The 6,260-nt window shown below is 46.4% G+C and overlaps 1 long non-coding RNA gene across 1 annotated transcript; it reads left to right on the forward strand.

Moving 5' to 3' along the window:
- The first annotated feature begins 832 nt into the window (after positions 1 to 832).
- On the forward strand, positions 833 to 4,719 carry LOC113628753 (uncharacterized). Its single transcript, XR_003436220.1, has 2 exons — positions 833 to 3,601; positions 3,882 to 4,719. It is a non-coding gene; the product is annotated as an uncharacterized LOC113628753 (long non-coding RNA).
- Positions 4,720 to 6,260: the final 1,541 nt, after the last annotated feature.

Consider the following 6,260-nt stretch of genomic DNA (forward strand, 5'->3'; position numbering starts at 1 on the left):
CTTATTCACCTGTATTCTGAGTGGGTTTCACTTGTCTTGTGCCCAACAGCTTACATGTTGCAACACCTGGCATTTAAAGAGGAGCTTCCTGAAATAAAGAACGGGGGTGGGTGGCCTAAGGGGAGAGTATGGGAAGACTAGAAAGGGGATTTTCTCTTCGCATCCAGTGAATGTGATATTTTCTATTCCAAACAGTAAGTCTAGTTCACTAATTGATAGGTCAGGGAATGACTGGATAAAGATGAAAAGAGAGAACCATTGAGTTGCCCATAACAGGGCTGTGTGTGTGTGTTATGTTGTGTTCACCAAGGTAAAATCTTCCCAGCCAGTTCCCGTGGGTGTTGGGGTCCAGCAAACGTGTGTCAGGATTAGGGGCAGGCGTCACAGGACTAAAATGCATATGATTCTCATGGAAGAATTATTGGTTAATGGAGATGGAAATTTGCTTTTAATTCGACATTTTTCTTTTCTTCTTTATACTAAAAACCTTACTTTATAATCTTATTACAAAGGTAACATGCCTTCATTTTATTTCGTTGTTTCTTTTGGCTGCGTTGGGTCTTTTTTTTTTAAATATAAATTTATTTATTTATTTATATTTTATTTTTGTCTGCGTTGGGTCTTCGTTGCTGTGCGTGGGCTTTCTCTAGTTGCAGCGATCAGGGGCTACTCTTCGTTGTGGTGCCCGGGCTTCTCATTACGGTGGCTTCTCTTTGTTGCAGAGCACAGGCTCTAGGCGTGCAGGCTTCAGCAGTTGTGGCTCGCGGGCTCTAGAGCGCAGGCTCAGTAGTTGTGGCGCACAGGGTTAGTTGCTCTGCGGCATGTGGGATCTTCCCGGACCAGGGCTCGAACCTGTGTCCCCTGCATTGGCAGGCAGATTCTTAACCACTATGCCACCAGGGAAATCTTGACTTTCATCCTTGGTCCCTTGATTGTTCCTGCAAAGCATGAGAAATGTCCAAAAAGATAGAAAGCCCAAATCTAGATCTTGCCTTCTCAACACTGGCTGCCCTTGAGGGAGCTGACTTTTCACTGTCCCTGCACCAGGCCCTATTTGCCAAGGGAAAGAGAAGCTCTGGGTGGACCCCTCTCCTTCCTCCCTTGCAGGCTTTCATGGTTTCAAATATCACCTCTTGACTCCAAAATCTGGATTTCCAATCTCGACAGTCCATGTAATCAGTCTTCTACAGAAAATGCACTGTTCACTCCACTTTTCTCTCTCCTTCTCTCGTGCTAAGACATCTCTATTACCAAATGCCAAGACTGTGACAACATCCTCTAAACTGGTCTCCCTCACTGTAGGGCCTTCTTCTAAGCCATCCTTTATCCTGGCATTAGTTTTAATTTTCTAAAGCAACACTTTGAACGTTGGCCTTTTCCTTGTGCCTCTGTGGTGCCTCTTTGATGCCTCCAGGGTAATGTGCTAACACTTGACCCTGGAAATCAAGATGCTTTGCAATCTTGACCTTATTTACTTGATCGACTCATCTTTCTCATTACCATCCAGGTACGGCAGCAACGATCCGCTTTTACTGAAAATCCTCAAGTTCCCCTGCGCTTCTCAGCCTCTCTTGCTGTTAGACTGGGCCCAGGTGGCTCAGTTCTGCCTGAGGAGATGTGGGTAGAAATAAGGTTTGTCGTTTCAAGGCTTGGCCTCGGCAGCCCCTACCTGGCTCTCCAGGTCTCTCTTCGGGTTTCGTGGTGTCTCCAGAGGCCACTTATTTAGAAGGTTCAGCTACAATATGGTAGCACCTCCACCAGCCTGGGTCCCCGAGTGTCCATGTGGAGTAGAGCCAAGGTGACCGTTGTTGGACGTGTAATATGAGTAAGAAATAGGTTTGCTTTTGTGTTAAGCCTTTGAGATTTTAGGCTTAGGTGGTTAGTAGACCTCTTGATTCTAAGTTAAGAGGCAGGACCAGTCCTTTTTTCGGCCACGCCGCACAGCTTGTGGGATCTTGAACTCCCTGACCAGGGATCGAACCTGCGTCCCCTGAATTGGAAGCATGAAGTCCTAACTACTGGACCGCCAGGGCAGTCCCTACAGGTGGGAACACTCTTGAGCAGACCAAGATGTGTGTGCACATATGGGGTCAAGGGTGCATGGGGTGGGGAAAAGCTTCTTACACAGCTAATAAGTGGCAGGGGTGGGATTTGAACCCGGGTCTCACTCTACCATCTGAGAGGCACACTGCTCTCGAGACACTGAAGACTCAAGTCTGCAGGGCTAGCCCACAGAACTACCCAAGTTTCCCGGAATGTCTCCGGGGCCCTCATTCAGTTCCCATGTTGCTGACTCCCTTGCCTCAACTTACCGCCTTGTGCCTGGTTAGGTCTTTCTAGGCTCAGCGGTGGGTGTCACTTCTCCTGGGAATGTTCCCGAAACTGAAGACATGAGTCTTTTTCCTCTCACAGAACCCTGGATATGTATCATAGTAGAGTACTTCCTGTCTGCTAATTATCTACTTCCTGTGTTCGCTGATAAAGTCACTCTGGGCAGCGTGGAGATCCTACCCCTGTATTCCCACTGCTTCCTTAATTTGCCCATCCTAAACCTTTGACACACATTTGTTCAATAAATGAATGAACACGTGTCCGAATGACCACATCTAGAAGATGCCCCCCTGTTATTATGCTGTCTTGCATTAGAAGAAAGGTGTGCTGAGTGATTGAGATTCTTTTTTTTTATCATGGTTACTTCAAAGGGTGGAAATTTTCTCCTTTCCGTTACCTCTGGCTATAACTTATTGACAACTTCAGCCTAAAATAGCACGTAGCAGCTTTTCACTGTGCCTGTTTGGGAACTTCCTGACGGCACATTTCGGAAGGTGAATGACTTGTAAATGCCCCTTGCTCCATGTCTTAAACAGGTGTCTGCTTTCTGCCATCTTTTACGGTTATTGAAGGCACTAAAGATTTTAAACTATTTTGCCTATTTGACCTGAATCTGAAAATGATGGCTTTCTCCCCCGGTTCTAATTCTGACACTTGGAGTGACAGAAGAGGGAGCTCTGAGTTAGGTAATCGTGGCCCACCTTTGGGGAAGCTTCTCCTTGCTCTAGGCCCGGATGATGGACGGCTTAGTAACTCTTGAGGATGGAAACGAATCTGCAAGGGAGCAAGGATCCATCAGTGTTGAGCACCTCGCCAGAGGACGGTCCTGGGTGTGAGGAGGCGACTGCCAGCATGGGGAGAGAGACCTCAGAGCCCCCTCCTCCAGAGTAACGCCTGCACCTCCCAGGCGGTAGGTCCCCTTGCCAGTGGTGGTGAATCTGTCCTCACTGGCATCGCCCATCCAGAAAAGGACATTGTGCTGCAGAGGGAGGGTAAGTAGCAGTCTCTTGAGCCCCCTGGTCCGCACCCTAAGCCCTTCACCCGTGGAGGGTTTCCTTGGTTGTGCCCAACACAGGGAAAATGGGCCGGGCCCCCTTGCTTCTCCCCTGTGGCAGAGTGCACGCCCTGATCTGTGGCTGCCGGAGAGGCTGATGGAAAGGGAAGGGGAGCCCTCAAACCAGGCGCAAGATTCAACCGCTCCCAGCTCGTCCTTCTGAAAACCACCGGATCCCAGGACCTTGATGCATGGCCGAAGGGCTGCAAGAAACTGGTGAGACAGAGGCCCTGTCGCAGGTGAAACCGCCCACAGCACGTGGCCTGGCTCCGCCACTGGGTTTGCACAAGGCCAGGACAACCGGTCAGTTCAGGGAAGGCCGTCACCTGTGCCATCAGTCAGTGGGCCCCTGGCGCAAGGCCCCTTTCCCCCATCCCTCACCCTTGCTGACACCCCCACACACCGATGGTCTAAAGCTTTGCAGGAGAACCCTTGGATCGTTCTTCCTGGGAAGGTCTTCTAATGTTCACCCTGGCTTTCTCCTCTCGATTTACAGAGACAGTGAGAACCACAGAATTCAAGTTATTCCCTGAAGGACGGAGCCTGGATGGGAACTGCGGCCCAATCCTCCTGCTATCACATCAACAGACCACATCTACCAGCCGAAATGTGGTCCCCTGGCCACACCCCATTTTCATCATCTCACTGCTCCCTGACTTTCTTCTTCCAAATGACAAGGGCTTTTATTTTATTTGGTCATTTATAGTTTTTACAATAATGCTAAATTAACATTCAGAATTCTGACAAAGAAAAAAAATAGCAGATAAACCAAAAGCACAGCATTTATGTTATGATTTTTATCACTAATTATTTTATTATCATACTTAAACTATTTCTTTAAACATTATTTTTAAATTATTACATTACTTTATTATCATTAATTAGTTTTGATTGGTGTAAAATTTGCTTAACATAAATTTAACCATTCTCAAGCGACTCAGTGGCATTTGGTACAACCGCAATGTTGTGCGACCATCACCTCTATGGAATTCCAAGCCATTTTCATCAGCCCCAAAGGAGCCCCCATACCCACTGGCAGTCCCCCTCCCCCCTTCCTTCCTCTCCTTGGCCTCTGGCAACTATTAACCTGATTTCTGTCCCTATGGATTTACCTATATTCGATATTTCATACGAATGGAATCACACAATATGTGATCTTTGTGCCTGACTTTTTCGTTAATTATTTTAAAGCACCGTTTTCTACTTTAAGAAGTAGATAAAGTGGAAAACATTAAACTTAGTAGGATTATTAAGTGTTCACTCCTTAGTAGACTTTCATATTCAAGGGTGTGGTGGTATTTTATTTATTCTTTTAAAATAAATTTATTTATTTATTTGTGGCTGCGCTGGGTCTTCGTTGCTGCACGCGGGCTTTCTCTAGTTGCAGCAAGCAGGGGCTGCTCTTCGTTGTGGTGCGCGGGCTTCTCATTGCAGTGGCTTCTCTTGTTGTGGAGCACAGGCTGTAGGCGCATGGGCTTCAGTAGTTGTGGCACACGGGCTCAGTAGTTGTGGCTCGCGGGCTCTAGAGCGCAGGTTCAGTACTTGTGGTGCAGGGGTAAGTTGTTCCACGGCATGTGGGATCTTCCCGGACCAGGGCTCGAACCCGTGTCCCCTGCATTGGCAGGTGGATTCTCAACCACTGCACCACCAGGGAAGTCCCTTTTTTTTTTTTTTTGTCTTATAACTGGAAGTTTGTTCCTTTTGACCCCTTCACCCATCCCCCAGTCCCTGCCTCTAGCAACCCCAATCTCTTCTCCACATCTGTGAGTTCATGTTTTTTTTAGATGCCACATATAAGTGAGATCATTCAGTATTTGTCTTTATCTGGCTTATTTCCCTTAACATAATGCTGTCAAGGTCTATTGAGGTCCAAAAAATAAACAAATATTTCCTCTATCCTTGATGCACCCTCTGCCTGGGCAAACTAGTACCACTGCCTTATATGTATTTTATTACTATTACTATTATTAATATTCTTTATTTTTAGAACAGTTTTAGATTCACAGGAAAATTAAGCAGATAGTACAGAGAGTGTATAGGAATATACTACACTACGCCCTTCACACAACTTCCCTTAGCATTAACAGCTTACGTTAGTACAGTACAATTAATGAGCCAGTATCAACACATCATTATTAAAATCCATAGTTTACTCAGATCTCCTTAGTTTTCACCTAGTGTCCTCCTTCTGTTCTAGGACCCCATCCAGGATGCCACATTACATAGAGATGTCATGTCTCCTTAGACTCCTTGTAGCTGGGACAGTTTCTCAGCCTCTCCTCGCTTTTGAGGACCTTGGCAGTTTCAAGGAGGACTGGTCAGGTTTATTACAGGACACCCCGTTACTGGGATTTGTCTGATGTTTTTCTCACTATGAGACTGGTGTTATAGGTTTTTGAAAGGAAGGCCACAGATGTAAAGTGCCGTTTTCATCACATCATATTAAAGGCACAGATCAACATAATTTATGACTGTTGATCTTGACGTTGGTCACCTCGCTAAAGCAGTGTTTGTCAGGTTTCTCCACTGTAAAGTTACTCTCTTCGTCCATCCCTTCCTGACTTTTAAATTTCAAAAACTCTTATTCTCGTGACTAGATTGTGCTGCTTATGTAACCAAGTGGATGCTTTGTGTAGGCACAGCCTCGAAGGTTTGCGTGGCCTTGCTGTCTGTTCTGTAGTGCAATGGTCCAAATGGAGGCAAACATATTCAGAGGTTGTGTGTGCCCCAAACTGCAGCTGTGGTGCTGAACACGGGGAACGAACCACACTGACAGGAGAACCAAAGTTTCTCCTGGAATGCTGGACACTTTCTGGGAACAGCCAGCAGTTCTTCTCTGCTTGAATTCTTATTTAAAACTCTTCCCCGTTTTATC

The sequence above is a fragment of the Aethalodelphis obliquidens genome, unplaced genomic scaffold (assembly GCF_003676395.1).
Source record: "Aethalodelphis obliquidens isolate GAN/ISIS:26980383/991018 unplaced genomic scaffold, ASM367639v1 scaffold25, whole genome shotgun sequence".
Taxonomy (NCBI): Eukaryota; Metazoa; Chordata; class Mammalia; order Artiodactyla; family Delphinidae; genus Aethalodelphis; species Aethalodelphis obliquidens.